We start from the raw sequence: 20,010 nt of genomic DNA on the forward strand, positions 1-20,010 counted from the left end.
ACATAGAGGTAATAATCTTCTTTTTTCTAGATGCAATCCCTTTACTTATGAGATGAAAGTACAGTTTTGTACCTACAATAAATGTAGACGTTAGAGTGCTAATACAGCTGCAGTCATAACAGATGGGTTCTCCTGCCGTCAGGCGGGTCCTCGGTCGGCCGAATTCCAAAGTCTAGGTCCGGCGTCGGTTGTCATCGCTTCTTCCCTGACGTCAGTGCGACAGGGGTATAAAAGAACCAGCCGACACCATTTTCTTCAGTTTTTCTTGCCCCAGATGTCAGGTGCCCCCAGAAGGAAGGCAATACATAAATTTGTGTAATAAAGCAATGCCATATAATCAAAATACAGTAGTGCAAGCAAATACATCATGAATGAATACCCCAATCAGGTTGTATGAGGAGGTGTTAGCCAATAGGCCTGTCCCAAGAGGGGAAGGAGGGAGGGAAACCTGGACTGCAGCTGTATTAGCACTTTAACATCTACATTTATGGTAGGTACAAAACTGCACTATGTTCATCGTGCATACAGCTGCAGTCATAACAGATGGGTAGAATCCCAAAGCTAAGAAAGGGGTGGTAGGCACTAGGTGGAACTAGGAGGAGCCAGAATGCCCTGCAAGACTGCAGTGACAAAGCCTGCTCTAGATTTGGAGTATAATGGAAGGTGGTAGTGCTTGGAGAAGGTATGCACAGAACTCCAAGTGGCTGCTTCCAAAATATCTTTGGTAGGAACTCCTCTGAGAAAAGCTGCAGAGGTGGCCGTGGCCCTTGTGGAGTGAGATCTGATGCCTGTAGGTACAGTTTTGCCATGAAAAGAATAACAAAAGTGTATGCAGTGGGCTATCCATTTTGAGATTGTCTGTTTGGAAATTGGCTTCCCTTGAGCTCCTATAGCATAGGACACAAAGAGCTGTTCTGATTTTCTGAAAGGCTTTGTTCTGTCCAAATAATAACGCAGTTGTCTGTGGATGTCCAAGGAATGTAGTAATCTCCCCTTTGTTTTGAGGATTAGGATAAAAGGTAGGTAAGTGTATAGCCTGATTCAAAGCTACCCTGGATACCACTTTTGGCATAAAGGACGGGTTGGTTCATAAGGAAACTCTGTCCTGATGGAAGATGATAAAAGGCTGCACAGCCATGAGAGCTTGTAGTTCCGATACCCTACGAGCTGAGGTAACAGCCAGAAGGAAAGCTGTTTTCCAGGACAAATACTGCAAATCTGTTGAGGCAGCTGGCTCAAAAGGAGGCAAGGTCAGCTTTTCTAGAATGAAATTGAGATCCCAAGCAGGTATTGGTTGTTTCCTTGGGGGTTTTAGATTCTTAGCCCCTCTGAGGAACTGTCTTAAGAGGGGGTGAGAGAATAAAGGTGGATCAGTGTTGTATTCTGCAGAAATGGCTGAGGCATGGATTTTGATGGAGGAGAAAGAAAGTCCACTGCTTAGCAGCTCAGCTAGATACTGTAATATTTGAGGTAAATTCAGTTTCCCAGGATCCTGGCCCTTTTTCTCATTCCAGACACAAAACTGTTTCCATTTTGCGGAGTAAGCTTTTCTAGTAGACAGCCTTCTGGCCTCCAAAATGACATCCTGCACCTCCTTGGAGAGTAGGGTCTGTTGTGATGCTAAGGAATCTTCCATGCGGCTAGATTGAGTTTTTAGGTGACTGTGAAGAGTTTTGAAGCTGTGCTGAGTCAGAAGAAGAGGCATTAGAGGCAGGGTCCATGGTGGGGAATGCGTCAGGCTCCTCAGGAGTGGGTACCAGTGTTGTCCTGGCCAGCCTGGAGCAATGAGAATCATCTTTGGTCTGTCTGCTCTGGTTTTTAATAGAACTTTGGGCAGCAGAGGAAGAGGTGGGAAGGCATAAACTGTCATTGATGTCCAACTGAAAGAGAGAGCGTCCACTCTCCAGGCCTTTGGATGAAAAATCCTTGAGCAGAATTTTCTCAATTGGTGATTTTTGTGGGAGGCAAAGAGATCTAGGTCTGGTCTTCCCCATGCTTGAATTATCTCTGTAAAAACTTGAGGATGCAACTTCCATTCGTGTGGATCTGTCATATTTCTGCTTAGGTTGTCTGCCAGCATGTTTTCCTTGCCTGGCAAGTACTGTGCTTGAAGTTCGATTTGTAAGTCCAGAGCCATGTTCCAAAGTGACATGGCCAGCCTGCATAGGGGCTATGAATGGGTTCCTCCCTGTTTGTTTATGTACCACATTACTGTGATGTTGTCCGTCCTTATCAATAGTTGACCTGGTTGCAGAAGGTCTTTGAAAGCTACAATAGCATTTATTACTGCTAGCATTTCCTTTTGATTGATATGAAGGTGCTTTTCTTTTTGGGACCATTTGCCCTGAATGCACCGATCTGTCATGTGCGCCCCCCAGGCGAAGTCCGTGGCGTCTGTTGTGATGACTTGATTTGCTTGAGGCTTGCTGAATGGGAGACCTGTGTTTGTTTGGCATGCTTGAGCCCACCACAGAAATTCCTTTTGAAGACATGGAATTAGTGGTATTATTGTTTCCAAACTGTGGCTGTGTTGAGACCATAGGTTTTTCAGGTACCATTGAAGTTTCCTCATATGCAGCTTTGTACATGGGATTAGTAAGATGCAAGATGCCATGAATCCCAGAGCCTGCAGGATTTTCCTTGCAGTCAGCCTGGTGAAATTTGCTAGTGTTCTGAAGTATTGAGTTAGTTGCCCCTGCTTCTCTGGCGTGAGGTAGGCCATCTGGGTGTTTGTGTCCAAGTTGGCACCCAGGAAAATTATTTTCCGAGAGGGTATTAGCCTTTATTTCTTTTTTGTTGACTGTGTATCCCAGAGAATTCAACAACATTATTACATAAGCCAGATGTTTCAGAAGTATGTGCTTGCTGTCCGCTTGGATCAGGCAGTCGTCCAAATAGGGGTATATTTGTATCCCTTGAAGTCTGCAGTAGGCAATTACTGATGCCAGGCATTTCGTGAATACTCTGGGAGCAGTAGATAAGTCAAAGGGCAATGCAGAGAATTGATAATGGGTTGAACCTGCAAGAAATCTGAGGTATCTTCTGCAATTTTGTCCGATTGGGATATGCAGGTATGCCTCCTTGAGGTCCAATGTTACCAGCCAAGACTCCTTGCCCAGCATGGGAAGAATCTGCTGTAAAGTGAGCATCTTGAATTTTGGTACGAGTAAAAATGTGTTTAGGATGGATAGGTCCAAAATAGGTCTCCAATCTTTTCCCTTCCTTGGTACCAGGAATAGTCTGGAATAAAAACCTTGACCTTGTTCGTGAGTAGGTACCTCTTGAATAGCTTTCATGTCTATGAGATCTGAAATTTGTCTTTGTGCCTCTGCCCTTTGATTGTGTGGCAGGTTTGGCATGCCTCTCATTTTTGGAAGGGTGTGAAAATGGAATCTGTAGCCTCTGTTTATAATGTCCAGGATCCATTTGTCTTTTGTGACAATATGCCAATTTTTTGAAAATAATGCCAGTTTTCTGCCTAAGGGTGCTGCCATTTGAGCCTTGCTTGGCATGCAAAGGGGAAAGTCATTGGGCTTGCTTTCTGAATGGCTGCGAACTATCCTCACCACCTCTGTGTAGGAGATTGCCATTGTCTGCCTCTAAACGATCCTTGGGATTGCCCTCTGCTCCTCGGGCGCCTGCATCTACCTCTTTGGGGTCTGTCCATGGCTGGAAAGGACCAATTTTTGGAAGGCCAATTTCTACTGAAACGTGGGGGTTGTACCTGTAGAAAATCTTTCACTGTTTGCATTGATTTAGCCTTTTCCTCCATTTTCCTTAATACCTCCTCAGCATTAGCACCAAATAATACATCCTTTTGTAGAGGGGCATCTAGTAATTTAGCTTTGACATGATCTGGTAAGGTTTGTTCCTTGAGCCAGGCATGTCTACGTATGACTGATCCTGTAACAGCAGCTCTACATGAGGCCTCTAGAGCATCAAAACCACATTGTAAGGTATGTTTACCCACTTGTTCTGCACTATGCATCAAATCCTGCAACTCCTTCAAGTCTGGTTCTTCAGGTTGTGACATTTTACTTCTCAATTGTGATAACAGAAACTGTTGGTACTTTAGCATATGGAACTGTCAGTTTAATGCCCTCATGGTTAAGGTGGCCAAGGTATATACCTTTTTTTCCCCACCTTTCTAAGGATCTGGAATCTCTCTCGGAAGGTAATGGATTTTTAGCAGTGGAGGCCTTAATTCCCTTGGGGCCCTGTGAGATAGTTTCTGGGTCAGCAGCATGGCTTTTGTATAGAAATTGGTGCGAGTCAGGAACCCGGTAGTACCTGTCAGGCTTGACTGGGGCTGGAGGTAAAGAATCCGGGTTAAGGCAGGCCTCCGAGTACACATCTAGTATGTCCAAGACAGGAGGTATAGCCAGAGGCCTGTGCTGAGGTAGCAAGAGAAATTCCCTATGCCTTTTCTTGGAATCTGAATACTCTTGGCCTTCCCAGTGGAAGTGTTCCCTTAAGGTATGCAAAGTTTCCCCAAATGAGTAATCCTCTGGGGGGGATACAGAGGGAATGGACTCCTCTGCATCAGAATCTTCAAAAGGGGAGTAAGAATGTTCCTGTTCATCAGAGTGCTCTGATATAATGGAGCCCTGATCAGAGGATGGGGATTCTTCCTCCACTCTGGGCCTTTTGTCCTGGGGGGGGGGGGGGTTGAGAACCCCTGATAAAAGTAATTAAATCCTCAGCCATTTTAAGCATCTGTTTTTCAGGCATGGGGCCTGGAGATGGGCCCTGTGTAGCTTGTCTCGTAGAATGCATGGCTGCTTTAGACTTAGTGAAAGCCATGATGGAAAAAGAAGAGGAAGGTCTGAAGACACCTTGAGAGGAGGCAGACCTGTCCACATTTTGAGATTCACCACCAAGAGTGGCTTCGGTATCTGTAGTCGGGGTGTGGGCCGAGGAGCCTGCGACCTCGGGCACAGAAGACACCGCCAATGAAGTGTCGTCGGTAGTCAGGGGCTGCGTAGGCGCCTCGCTGAGAACTGGACCACCTGTAGTCGGCTTTGTCGTGGTGTCGGTAGAGGCCGCGGACCTCATGTGTCGGTCCTTATCTTTGCGCTTTTTAGACAAAACTGGAGTCGGAGTATCCGATGACATAATATAGTTAAATTTTTTGCCAAAATAATGCTGGGCGAACTCCGCCTGACGCTTAATGGTGCGTTTGTTGAATGTAGCACAAAAACGACAGACCGAGACGTCGTGGTCTGGGCCTAAATAAGGAATACAGAGGGAATGGAAATCCTTATGCGGTATTTGCTTCCCACATGAAATACAATTATTAACTTTGTCTGACATCGGTCTGAGGCAAGAAAAGTTTCCCAACCGGGATACTTAGCTTTCAAGAAGACTTTGGTTGCAAAATTTTCGTAATTTCAGGAGCTGGCCGACCGGCACTTGCGAACTGCTTCTGCTTCGGGCACCGCGCGGCAAGAAAGACTGAAGAAAATGGTGTTGGCTGGTTCTTTTATACCCCTGTCGCACTGACGTCAGGGAAGAAGCGACGACAACCGACGCCGGACCTAGACTTTGGAATTCGGCTGACCGAGGACCCGCCTGACGGCAGGAGAACCCATCTGTTATGACTGCAGCTGTATGCACGATGAACATCCAAGTAAAAGGATTTTCTGACCACTTGCACTACATGATGTTTGAATGTGAGACTTATCAACCTGAGTACCCAGGTCTCTCACCACAGGTTGTGTATTTAGGGGGTTGCCACTGATGTGGTAATCAGTAGGGGCCATGTTTGTCGAATGGTATGATACATTTTTTGTGTTTGGCTTGAGGCCATGACTTTGGCATCAGTCAACAGTTGCTTTGAGACCCTCTTGCAGTAAGTTAACATCATTTGGGGAGTCAATGACAGCACCCAGCTTACAGTCATCTGCAGACTTAGTCAGCAACAGGCCTTTTTATCTTTGCCTGGACCTCTGAGTATAGATGGCAAACAATAGGGATCCCAGGATAGATCCCTGGGGAACTCCACTAATGACAGGTCTGCTACTGGTGATGGAGGTGCCTATTTTGATCCTGATGGTCCTGTTCATGAACCAGTTGGCCACCCACCTGATGAGATGGGCAGCTTTCCCCTGCAGTCTTGGCACTGCTTAAAATCTGAAGTGCCCTTCTGTTTTTCCGCCATTTTGTAAGATGGAAATTTCATTAAAGACTGAGACACACACACACAAAACACACACACAAACACACACAGATAGCTGGAAATTCTACCAACAATGGTGGAAATACCAGGATTGGTTGGAAAGAAAAGGAATACCAACAATGGTAATATTAAAGGTTACCTAAAAAGGTAGAGGGAGAGGGAAAGTTTACCAACAATAGTAGCAAGGACACTGCAAAGGTAATAAGGGTGGAGAAGCAAAATCACTCAGGAAATAATGAGAAGAAAACAATAATCAAGTGTTTAAAAGGAACAAGAAGTTTTTTTTTAAGAAAGATTAATAAATTTGAACTTAGTTGGAGAGAATCGGCTGATGCGTCTTACCCTCAGGCTGGCAAACGAGATCTGAAGAGAGACATTGTGGGTAGACTCTTAGCACGAGAGTTTTTTGGCTGGCGTGAGCTGTATAATGGCAGAGTCGGTTCAGAGTCCTAATAGTCAAGAACGAATGAAGACTGACAACATCAGATGCATTGAGTTAGGTGTCCTGATCCACCTGATTGAAAACATGAAATGTTTGAGTTAATACTTAAAATACATATTCTTCCACAGGTTTGCAAGAGAGGAAGCACTGTGATCCAATATAGGAGCTGAAAATGAATACATTTAACAAACACAGCATAAATGTTTCAGCCCAAACATAAACAACCTTTTTTTTGAAACTTGAAAACAGATTGTGTAAACCCAACTCAATTACTTTTTTAATAAGTTACCAAGATCAAAAGCACTTTAATCCACTAATTCAATAAAACAAAGGAACTCTTTCTGAAGTGAAGCACTTTACTTGTTACAACAACTTAAGAATGTCAAGCCATATACCAAAAGTAGTTCAGTATTATTGCTTTGCCACTACTCTTCATCCTTTCCTTAATGAAATAAAAGCTGCAGAAATGAGTTAATCAGCAGGTCTTTAAGAGCACACTAAATATAGCGAGATTTAAAATTTATTTGGAAATGATGATTCCTGTCTGTGAGACTATCGATCCCCTGTTGTGGAATTGTGACAAGTACGACACACTTCTGTGCCAAACAAAGGCCTCAAATCCCAATGACACAAATTCAACTGCAGCCAGGAGAACAAACAAATTATGTCAGGCCATCGATAACTGATAAACAACTTAAGAGAGCAGAAGTGAAAGAATAAAAGTGCAGTGCGCCTACAGAACCACTCAGCCATCAAAATCTAGAGAAAGTGAGCTCAGATACACACACACACACACACACACACACACACACACACACACACACACACACACACACACACACACTTGCACGCTGTTCTCAAAGAAGCCCTGTTCCTATGGAAAATAAGTGAGGTTTGACTCACCATAAGAGTTTGCAACTCTGACACCTTTCTTGCAGAAATTGGAGCAATCAGTAAAACTGTTTTCCACATTAAGTCACCAGTCTTCTTGGAAGTAGCTTATGCAAAACCCATTACAAGAACATTTTGACTTGAGACTGCACTGAAAGAGGAGGATCCGTTGGCAGACATGCTGAAATGGCTGATAAATGAACCTTGACACAGGCATAAGGCCATGGGATAGTAAACTCGCACAAATGTAAAACCAGAGAACAAGTCCTGAATGGGTGCTGCTTATGCTGTCGTCACCAACTAGAGAAGAGAACTTTTTCTACTTGCCAACATCATTTTTTAGTAGTAGGCTTTCTTAACTCCATTAATACCTGCTGCAGGTCCTCAGTAAACAGGTGCCTAAAGGGAATTTAGTCCCTGTCATCCAAGCAGTCAAGTGAAGTTGACTGATGCCAGGGTGCATCAAACTCCCCCGTTCTTGTCTATGTATATCTTAGTCTGTGATGAAACTTATGGTAATCACCCCAGGAAATTTTTAAAAGGGAGAGCTAATGCTGCCTGGGCCAGAATGGAGTCACCACAATGATCTTGCAGGATTCTTCCTGAATCTTCAGAAGTACCCTACATATTAGTGGAAAAGGGTGGAAAAGCATATAGAACATTCCAATCAAAGGAAAAGAAAAGTCGTTTTCCGGGTCTTCTTACATGGAGTCCTTGAACAGAATCTTGCTAGCTGGCTGTTGAAAGGACGCAAAAAGTTCTGAGGAACTCCATACAGATGGATCAAGTCTTGGAAGACCCCCCTCTCCCCCGATCTAGTTTCCATTCATAAGGGTGTGCCCTGCTCCTGGTCAGCTTGTCTGCCATACAATTTTGCTTTAACAAAATTGTAGGATTCCTGCAGAGAATACGCTGTGAAGCTACATCCCAAGCTAACATGGCTAGTCTGCATAGGGGGGGTATGATCTGCTTCCCCCTTGCCTGCTGGTATTCCACACAACTGTGGTATTGTTCTTAACCACTTGAAGTTGTCCCAGAGATCAAAGATGGCTCAAAGGGTTGAGTGCCTTGATCAGGGAAAGCAACTCCTTGACATTTATGTGCGTATCTTTCCTTGGTGTACTACACACCCTGCACTTTTATCCCTCATGAAACTACTCTCCAAGCAAAGTCCGAAGCATCTGTGGTGACTGACTGTTCTGGAGCAGGGAGGGAAAATGAGACGTGGATTTAAAGTAATCTATAGTCTCCACCAAAAGATTTCTCTTCTGTCAAACCCCAGCATTGAGATCTGAAGAGATACATGGTGTTGATGCAGAGATCAATGAGATTTCATATACCACTGTATCATTCTTATGTGGAGTGTTGCCAGGGATATCATGAGAATCAGAGATACTATGAAACCAAAAATCCTGAGGTATTCCCTTGGAGTGACTGTAGTCCGAGTGGAAAACCTTAGAAATAGATCTACATAAAGGTCTATTTTTTTTCTGTGGAAGAAAAGCTCTTTGAAACTGAGGTGTCTAGTTGACATTCCAGAAATACAATCCTGTGCGGAGGAGTCAAGAAATACTTTTGAATATTCTCTTGAAATCCCAGCTTGTGTAAGACAGATTCCTGGCACTCTGCAAAGATATGAAAGTCTTCTAAATATGGAAAAATATGGATACCCTGTAGCCTGCAATATGATGGAGCTAGACAGTTTGTGAAGATTCTTGGTGCAGTGTAAAGTCCAAAGGGTACGGCAGAGAATAGATAATGTGATCTGGACAAAAAAAAAAATTAAACATCTGAATTCTGGATGTACAGGGATGTGGTAAATAAGCAGCTTTTACATTTAATGATGCCAGAAAACATGGAAGAGTAAGAGGAGCCAAACAGGTTGTGAAGTGACATCATTTTGAAGTTTGGGCACTATCACAAGCAGGTTTAGGAAAGATCGAAACAGAACTTGTGTCCAAGAATTTTCATTCTTTGGCACTAGGAACACACTTCATTATAAACCCTTCCCCATATGGGAAGGAGGAAAGTACAGTTGTGTACACCTACCATAAATGTAGATGTTCAAGTGTATTCACAGTTGCAGTCATTATATTTGGGTAATCTGCTGGCAGGTTGCCCTCAATCAGCCTGAATAACAATGTCGTGGGTCCTGCGTCGGTTGCTGTCTCCTCTTCCATGACGTCAGGGGTATAAAACATGCAGCCAACGCCATTTTATTCAGTTTTTCTTGCCCCAGATGTAAACAACAATATATATGTAGATATTTAAATGCACTTTTAGCAACATAAACTTTACCTTCATCTAACAGCAAATAAACCACAAAGGCTTTAGAATATAGTGAAGGAAAGAGAAGTTATAGAAAAGGGGGATGGGCGGGTGGGTAACCCCGACTGCAACAGTAAATACACTCTAAGATCTACATTTATGGTAAGTGTACACAACTGTACTACGTTCTTCAGGTTTCACTGTTGCAGTCATTACATTTGGGTAGAATCCCAAAGCTATGGATGGGAGGATGGAACTAAATAGCATTAGGAGCGGCTATAAGGCCCTGCAGAACTGCAGTGGCAAAGCCTGCCTGGATTTGGAGAAGAGAGGCAAATAATAATGCTTTGTGAAGGTATGAACAGAGCTCCAAGTAGCAGCTTCTAGAATGTCTTTGGTTGGAACTCCTCTGAGAAAGGCTGCTGAGGTAGGGGCAGCCCTGGTGGAATGTGACCTGATTCCCTTGGGCACTGGTTTACCATGGTGGAAGTAGCAAAAACGAATGCAGTGGCTTACCCACTTAGAAATAGTCTGCCTTGATTTAGCCTTCCCCTCTGATCCTGAAGCAAATGCCACCAGTAGTTGCTCAGACTTTCTTAGAGATTTGGTTCTGTTCAAGTAGAATCTGAGTTGTCCGTGTACATCCAATGAATGCAGAATCCTCTCCCCCTTGTTCTGCGGATTTGGGTAAAATGTTGGCAGGTGAATAGTTTGGTTAAGAGCAACACTGGATACCACCTTAGGCATAAAGGAAGGATTGGTCCTGAGAGACGCCCTGTCTGGGTAAAATGTAATAAAAGGCTCCACAGCCATGAGAGCCTGTAGTGCTGAAACCCTTCTTGCCGAAGTGATTGCCAAAAAGGAAAGCTGTTTTCCAAGATACAAATTTTATATCCGCAGTAGCTGCTGGTTCAAAAGGAGGCAGGGTGAGTTTTTCCAGCACAAAATTGAGGTCCCAAGCAGGAGCTGGTGACCTTCTGGGAGACCCTAAATTTTTGGCCCCTCTAAGATGCTGCTTTAGCAGAGGATGAGAAAAGATGGGAGGCTCCCTGCTGTAATGAGCTGAGATGGCAGAGGCATGGATTTTTATTGCAGAAAAAGATAGGCGCTTGTCAAGCATCTCGGTCAAGTATTGTAAAATCTGAAGGATATTTGATTTTGCTGTGTCTGTTCCTTGTGCTTGGTTCCAAGCACAGAATCTCTTCCATTTATCAGCATAAGATTTTCTAGTACTAGGCCTTCTGGCTTCCAAAATGACATCCATCACAGATTTACTGAGAGGTGTTGTTTGAATAATTAAATGATCCGCCATGCTGCAAGGTTCAGAGTTTGGAGCTGAATGTGCAGAATTTGATTTTTCTGCTGAGACAGTAGATGAGGTACTTGAGGCAAATACAAAGGAGGGAGTTGAGACATATTTCTTAGAATTGGGTACCAGTGCTGGCAAGGCCAGTCTGGAGCAATTAGGATCATTTTTGTTTTTTTCCCGTCTGACCTTCAGTAAGACCTTGGAGAGAAGAAGCAGAGGGGGAAAGGCATAGACTGATAGGTTTTTCCAACTGAAGGATAGGGCATCCAAATTCCATGCCTGTCTGTGATAAGTCTTTGTGCAGAATTTGTCCAGTTGATAATTTTGGGGAGAGGCAAATAGATCTATGTCTGGCCTCCCCCATTTTTGTGTTACCATGCTGAAGATTTGTGGGTACAGTTTCCACTTGTGCGGTTCCATAAGATTTCTGCTTAGGTTATCTGCCAGAGTATTTTGTTTTCCTGGCAGGAATTGAGCTTGAAGATGTACTTGGTAAGTCAAGGCAGTGTTCCACAATGCCATGACTCGTCTGCAAAGGGGGTAGGAATGTGTTCCCCCCTGCTTGCTTATGTACCACATAACCGTGGTGTGTCCATCTTTATCAGCAGTTGTCCTGGATGAACTAAGTCCTTGAAGGCTGTCAGAGCATTCTGAACAGCTAGCATCTCTTTCTGGTTGATATGCAGATGTATTTGTTTTGGGCTCCATATGCCCTGAATGCATATCCCCGCCAGGTGGGCCCCCCAAGCATAGTCTGATGCATCTGTAGTTAGGGTTTGGCTGGCAGGGGGTAGAGTGAATGACAGTCCCTTGTTTTGGTGACATGTCTCTGCCCACCAAAGAAACTCCTGTTGTAGACAGGGAATGAGAGGAATCATTGTTTCCAGACTGCGACAATGCTGACTCCATAAACTTTTTAGGTACCATTGAAGTTCCTCATATGCAGCCTTGCATATGGAATTAGTAGAATGCAGGATGCCATGAACTCCAAAGCCTGCAGAATTTGTCTTGCAGATAACTGGGTTTTTGTTGCCATCTGTTTGAAGTATGTTGTCAGTTGCCTTTGTTTGTCTGGCATCAGGTAAACCATCTGGGCAGTTGTATTCAAGCTTGCACCCAGGAATGTAATTATTTGAGAGGGTACCAGTTGTGACTTCTTTTCGTTTATTGTGCACCCTATGCATGTTAGAAGCCTTTTTACAAACACCAGATGTTGAAGAAGAATGTCTGCTTGAATGGGACAGTCGTCCAGGTAAGGATAAATTTGTATGCTTCGTCTTCAAAATGCAATTACTGGTGCCAGGCATTTTGTAAAGACCCTGGGCGCAGTAGATAAGCCAAAGGGCAGTGGAGAGAATTGGTAATGCAAAAATCCTGCCTTGAAACGGAGGTATCTTCAGCACGATTCCCTTATTATGATATGCAGGTATGCCTCTTAAGTCTAGAGTCACTAACCAAGCGTTCCTGCCCAGCATAGGCAGTAGCTGTTGTAAAGTCAGCATTTTGAATTTTGTAATGTCCAGGAACGTGTTCAAAATTGATAAGTCCAGTATAGCCAAAGGCCTATGCTGAGGAAGAAGAAGGAATTCCCTAAGCCTCTTTTTTGATTCAGAGAAATCCTGACTCTCCCAATGAAAATGTTCCCTTAAAGTATGCAAGGTTTCTCCAAAAGAATAATCCTCAGGAGGAGATGCAGATGGGATGGATTCTTCTGCATCTGAATCCTCATACGGTGGTATAGAAAAATTCCTGATCATAAGAGGAATCAGAAGAAATGGAAACCTGATCTGAAGATTTATAATCAGTGTCTTGCCTAGGCCTCTTAGCAGGGGGGGGGGGGTTGGGACCCCTGATCAAGGTAATTAAGTCCTCAGCCATTTTGATCATCTGTTTTTTAGGCATAGGGGCCTGAGCACGTGACTTATGCATCGGTTTTTTTAGACGAAGATGTTTTTGATCTACTTTTTGAAGCTGGCGTCTGTTTTATATAAAAATGTTGAGGCCTGAAAACAGCCTCAGAAGCTGGTGCCTGCGCAGCGGCTCCATACCCATCCAAGGGGGAGACATCCACAGGTTCAATACTCTGAGAAACTTGCGGCATACCGGACTCTGCATGGGTCTCTGTAGCGCATAGTAGTGGGTAAAAGCGGCTGCGAAAGCGCCTGAGTACCGGTGGACTGGCGACTAGCTTAACGGAAGCATCGGGCGTAGTTTTGGACCTATGCGGTCTGTCTGTCTTTATCCTTCCTTTTCTTTCAGAAGATCGGTTGTCAGATGGCTTAACAAAGCCAATTCAGAGTACTGAGATAGAGTACGAAAGTAGTTGGCTGCAAAAATAGCCCGACAATGAATAGTTCGGGGGGTTGAACAAGGCACAAAACAGATAGCGAGGGACGTCGTGGTCTGAGCCTAAACAGGGGATGCAGTAAGAATGAAAATCTCTATGAGGTATTTGCCTTCCACAGGCAAGAGAATTGTTAACTTTTACTGACATTGGGTGGAACAAGGAAAAGGATCCCCAATGGGGTACTTATCTTTTTTGAAGACTTCGGGTCTGAAACACGAAAACGAAAATTTCAGGAGATGGCCAACCGGCACTTGTGAACTGCTACTGCTTCGGGCACCGCATGGCAAGAAAGACTGATGTAATGGTGTCAGCTGCATGTTTTATACTCCTGACGACCTGACGTCATGGAAGAAGAGATAGCAGCTGACGCAGAACTACAAAGACTCTGGTATTCAGGCCGGCTGAAGGCTACCTGCAGTCAGATAACCCAAATGTGATGACTGCAACAGTGAAACATGAAGAACATCAGGCCCCTTTCAAGGAATTGAGAAGGCATCCACCTTCCATGCTAGTAGAGAGTGGGTCCTGGAGGAGAATAGTTGGAGTTGTCTGTTCTCAGGGACGGCAAACAGATCTGTTTGAGGGGTGCCTCATCAGTGGACAATGTCGAAGACATCCCTGTGCAACATCACTCATTATGATTTTGACAGAATGATCTGCCGAGAGTGTCTGCCTGGTGACTGTCCTGAGAAGTAATGTAAACTGCCTTTACAGTGATATTGTAACTGGGAGGCTAAGTCCCAAGCCTGTATTGCTAGCCTGCACAGTAAGTATGATCTGGTATCTCCTTGTTTGTTGATGTACCACATCACCGTGGTATTTGTCTGTGAAGATTTTAAGGCGGCCTTCCTGCATAAGAGGGAGAAAGGTTTCCAGTGCTAGGAGAGCAGTCATTTCCCTCACATTGGCATGTTTCTTCCTGAGGGAAGGGTCCCACTGAGCCTGCACCTTGAGGCCCTTGATGGTGCCCCCCCCCCCCTCAGATCTGAGGCATGTGTGTGCATAGATTGCAGTGGTTGGAGGGGTTTGTAAGGGAAGGCCTGGATTTTGGTTGATTTGTTGGATCTTCCATCTCAAGTCTTGTTTCAGGCAGGGAAGGAACGGCACCTGGAAGTCCAGGGGTGGTTGTGTTGTGACCAAACATTTTTTTTTAAGTATCACTGGAACTTCCTCATGTGCATCCTGGCAAGGGGCAGCATAGGCAGGGTTGCTGCCATGAGCCCAGAAGTCCGAGGAACTTCTTGGCAGAGGTGTGTAACCAGAAGCAGCTACTAGAAGAACATGGTGAGGGAGCTGACTTTGTCCTGAGGGAGGAATGCCTTCATCAGGTCTGTACAAATCCTGCATCCCAGGAAAGTTGCGTCTTGAGATGGGAGGCAGGATGACTTTGTCAGATTTAATGTGAAGCCTTGCCTCTTGAGGAGGGACACGGTAAATGCCAGGTGAGTCCTGAGATGCTCAGACTCCTCTGCTGTAATGAGTAGGTTGTCCAGATAGGGATAGATTTGCATGCCTTTTGTCCTGCAGTAGTCTACTGCTGAGGCAAGGCACTTTGTAAGGCAAACACCTTAACCATTAGGCCACCCTCCCAACCTTGTGAGGACCCTTGGTGCCATAGACAACCAAAAGAGCAAGGCAGTAAACTGAAAATGTGAGGATGACACAGCAAACCGTAAATACCTCCTGTAAAGAGGGTGGAATGGGATATGGAGGTATGCCTCCTTCAGGTCCAAGGTGGCCATAAATGTGTTGGATGGCAATAGCGGCAGAAGGGTTTGGAGGGATAGCACCTGGAATGAGGGTACCTGCAGGAAGTGGTTTAAGTGTGATAGGTGTAGGATAGGCCTCCAAGGGCTGTTGTTCTTTGGCACAAGGAAGAGTCTGCAATAAAACCCTTGACCCTATTGGGCTGTGGGAAATTTTTCTATGGTTACTTATCAGAGCAGATCTTAAATGATCTTGGGGATAAGGTGAAGTTTTTTTTTTTTTTTTGGAGGCAAGTGCTTTCCTTGAGATAAGATTTTTTCCTGCCAGGTCATGAAGTACCCTTTTTCTACTATTGAAAGCACCCAGCAATCTGAAGTGATGTGCTGCCAAAGGGGAGACAGTGAGAGAGAGGCAGGTGAAGAGGGGTAGGTGACTTGGGGAGTCGGGCATTGTTTTGTCATCAGTAAAGGGCTGCCTGGGGGTTGACTATTAAGTGGCAGTCCTAGGGGAAGTGGTACGTTTTATAGGCCCCTTCCTACGTTTAGAGGAGGAGGAGTGTGGTACTGGAGCTCTACTCACAGTGGGTTTTCCTGGGTAGTTCCTACAGAACTTAGGAAACAGGGAAACCAGTAAATGTTTTAGGTCCTGAAGTTTTTTACTTTTTTCTCGACTCTTGAACAGTTCAGCAGATTGCTTGCCAAAAAGGTAATTGTTGTCCAGAGGAGCATCTAAAATTTTGTTTCGGAAATTCTCAGGGAGGGGTTGCAGTCTGAACCAGGAATATCTGCGCAGAACAGAGGCTGAGGCAGCTGATCTGGCTGATGCCACTGCAGAATCATAGCTGCACTTTACGGAGTGTCTGGCTACTTGAGCTGCCAATAAGAGTTCTGAGGCCACTTGTGGCTTTGGTTGGAGAGCCAGGCAATGAAGAGACTAAGGATGTAGCTTGGAAAATCAAGTCCAAGGCATATCTGACCATGTGGACTGGTAATTTATGGCTCTAAAGGCCAAGGTAGAGGATGTATAAATCTTTTTTCCCAAGCCTGTCCATGACTTTGCTGTCCTTGTCGGATGGCAGGAGGGAGGAGGAGGGGATTTGTCTGGACTGCTTGTGAGGAGCCACTGCAATGACTGCAGGGCCTGCCATAGGTGGTTTAATGAGGAACTTTTGCTGATCAGGGACTTTGTAAAATCGGTCTGACCTCTTGAGGGCTGGAGGTTGTGATTCAGGGTTTTTGGAAATGGGTGCAAACACATCCAGGTAAGCTGGAATTACATCAGGTATAGCTAAGGTTGAAGGAGACTCCATCTGTAGGAGTTCAAAGTATCTTTTTTGCACCTCAGTCATTTGAGTGGTGTCCCATTTAAAGTACTCGCTCATTTTGGATATTGTTTCCCCAAAGGAAATATCTTCTGGAGGCGAGTCTCCTTCCAGGGTGTCCTCATCTGGAGAACCATACTTCAAGGGAGAAGGGTAGGCAAGGCCTGGCTAAGGGAGGTCATAGGCCTGAGGGCCATGAAGGCCTGAACCAGGGACTGGGAGAAGGTGTGCCAGTCTGGCTTGTCTTCAGTAGGTGTGGGAGTCAGACGCTTAGTTTTTTTGTTTTTTCTTAGAAAGAGTAGTCTTAGAAGCGGAAAGTGACAGAGGCCTGTGGTCAGGCATCCGGCCTGAAGCGAAGGAGTCCTGGTAGGTCATTGAAGGCTGATGCCTGGTAGAGCTGGGTTCCCCCTCGACAGTGGCAGAGGTAGACGTCGCAATATCCTCCACGGACGTGCCAACTGTTGCTTCTTGGGTGGCTTCCGCAAAGGTACCTGCCAAGGATGGGAGTTCAAAAGGGTGTCCCTCAGCTTCTAAACCTGTAGCTGGTGGAATATCAAGATGTTGGAGGGACAGAAGTAGTAGGCCTGGAAACTTTGGCCACCTTTTTTGGAAGCTCCACCTTGACAGCCAGTTTAGCTTCCATTCCTAGGGCTAAGCATTTGAGACACTGGTTCTCAACAAATAATTTTGGGGCAGCTATGTGATTATGAAGAGTTTTTGGTATGAACGACTGGCAAATAGTGCAAGTCATATGGCAGTGTGGCTGGCCTAGACAAAAGAGGCAAAGTTCATGCATATCCTTGTGCAGAATTGGTCGGCCACATTTTCCCCTCCTAGATGACATTGGCTAAGGAAGGGTCTACGGTCAAAAGTAAACCGCAACCTAAGCTCAAGCAAAAGGTAATAGAAACCATAAACTAATCTCACTGGATATTCACATCCCGACCCCACCCCCTGCCCAGAAAACCACAGTGAAAAACTTCTCTAAAGCAAATTTCACACTCCTCAAAACAGACGTGGAATCCTTCAAAGCCCCCGGGCCTGTGGAAAATACGGCCCAGACCGCAGAATCCTTTATAAACGCATTCTATGAACACCTTCAGGAATGCATGGATCATGCGATCCCAAAAAAAAACAAGACCCAATCCTCCAAAGGCAGACGTCCTGTCTGGTGGACCCCAGCCATAAACAAACTATACAATAGAAGGAGGAAGCTACTAAATAATAGAGCAAAATCCCAAAAAGGGAAGGCATCACTGCTCAGTATTAGCAAAAAACTATGGGCACTCATGAAATTGTCTAAGGCCAGCTTCGAGAGAAAAATTGCACAGGACACTAAGGATAATCACAAGGCTTTCTTTAGTTATGTTAGGAACCTGGGTGGTAATTCCCAGATATGCTCAGAATTAGTCCAAAATGACAAAAAATACACTGAACCCACAGACATTGCTAACATCCTAGCTGACAGGTTCAGCGCAAACTCCCCACCAAAAGGGCAAATATCTATCCCAGCAGAGTGCTGCCCCCCTGACATCTCAGATGCTCAGATAAGAGCCGCCCTCTCCAAAGCAAAAAACACAGCATCAATGGGACCAGACGGTGTCCCGGGCTGTGTCCTACATGAACTCCAAGAAGAGCTAAACCCAAACATAAAACTACTGTTCAATCTCAGCCTTACTACAGGATATGTGCCCAAACAGTGGCGTACAACAACAGTGGTCCCTCTCCATAAAGGTGGTGGCTCAACGGATCCTGGAAACTATCGCCCCATAAGCCTGACTAGCTTGGTCTGCAAAGCTATGGAAAGGATGATCATGGACCTCATAAATAAAGATATTGGGGACCTACAGACACTGGATCCTACCCAGTTCAGCTTTGTTAAGGGCAGATCCTGCCTCTTAAACCTGGTTGATTTCTTTGAAACAGTCACCAAAGCCATTGACGAGGGGAAGGCGGTCCACACAGCCTACCTGGACCTCGCAAAAGCCTTCGATACAATACCCTACTCGGGCATTATAGATAAGCTCACCAGCTTAAATATAAACCCCTATGTCACTAGATGGATTGCAAACTGGCTCAAGGACAGAACCCACATGGCTAGAATTGCTGGAGCCATGTCAGACTCCAAACCAGTTACAAGTGGTGTCCCACAAGGCTCAGTCCTGGGACCTCTCTTGTTCGGTATATATTTCTCGGAGGTACAGGCCAACACGGAAGGACTGTGGCTGACCAAGTTCGCAGATGACTGCAAACTGGGCGCCATAATCGACTCTCCAGCCGACACAAGCATCCTCCAAAAGGGCCTCATAGAAACAGACAACTGGTGCCAGAGCCATGGCCTCAAGCTAAATGCCAAAAAGTGTATAGTCATCCCCTTTGGCAAAAACAAAGTGCCCACAAATTACCACATATGTGGTAATCCATTAAGTACTGAAGAAGTAATTAGGGACCTGGGGACCCAAGTTGATAGCAATCTCTCATTTGACAACCACGTGGTCAAAGTGGTTAGAAAAACATTTTATATAGCCCATCTAATCATGAAGGGATTCACATCTAGATCAGGGGAGGTCATCGTGCCTCTTTACTCATCCCTCATCAGGCCCATAATTGAGTACAATGTCCCTTTTGGGATGCACCTTACCAGACACCTGCAGCAACTGGAAAGATCCCAAAAGTACCTCACCAAGAGGATCAAAGGGCTCAAACAGATGCCATGTGCTGCCCGGTTAAAGAAACTCCAGCTCTACTCAGTGGCATACCGCCTGTTCAGAGGCGATCTGTGCCTGACGTATAAAGCCATGTCCAACCCGGAATTAATGGACATGCTGCACCTCAGAAAATCCAAATCCCATCGAGCTACGCGCTCGAGAGACTTGAACCTCAGCACTGAAATAAATAGGACATGCTGGAGGGACAGATTCATAACCCAGAGGCTCCCTTCACTCTGGAATAAAATCCCAGTCCAGGTTAGGCAGAGTCCCTCAGACTCTCTTCAAGAGGAATCTTGATGAGTGGATGGGAGATCGTAGGTTTACCCCGGGTATCACTTCTGTGTCACTGTTAGACAGAGGCACAGTATACTAACCTCGAAAAAGGGCACAGCAAAATAAATTTAAAATGGGTGGCGAAAGCCAAACACATTCTGGCTAGGCTTATAAATGCCCTAGGGCAGATAGCCTAGTATGAACCTATGAAACCCCCAATGGGGTACTTATCTCAAGACGTCTTCTAAGGCACGGAGCAATCAGTAGACGTTCGACTACAGCAGAAAAGTTCTGAGGTCTTGCATGCAGACGTCACATTTAAGGCCCTTGGTATATGGCCCTGCATGTGACATCCGATGCACCTGACAGCAATAAGGCCTAAGGTTTGGCATAGGAGCTGGACGTTCGGACGCCTGAGGTGGAAGATCCCACAGGTTAAAATACTGCAACATGAGAATAGAAGGACAAAGCTATTAAATGTGTCCATATCAGCACTATCGATATGATGGTCTTCAATTCTTTCAAGAGGTAACAGAATAGACCTGTTCAACTTGTCTTCTATC

General features: G+C 45.1%; 1 protein-coding gene across 1 annotated transcript in view; it reads right to left on the bottom strand.

The window, feature by feature from the left end:
- Window positions 1-20,010, bottom strand: part of PDCD10 (programmed cell death 10) — a 422,401-nt gene that overhangs the window by 12,534 nt on the left and 389,857 nt on the right. The gene's annotated exons all lie outside the window — the stretch shown is intronic.

The sequence above is a fragment of the Protopterus annectens genome, chromosome 4.part1 (genome assembly GCF_019279795.1).
Source record: "Protopterus annectens isolate FY-2018-M chromosome 4.part1, PAN1.0, whole genome shotgun sequence".
In the NCBI taxonomy this organism is placed as follows: domain Eukaryota; kingdom Metazoa; phylum Chordata; order Ceratodontiformes; family Protopteridae; genus Protopterus; species Protopterus annectens.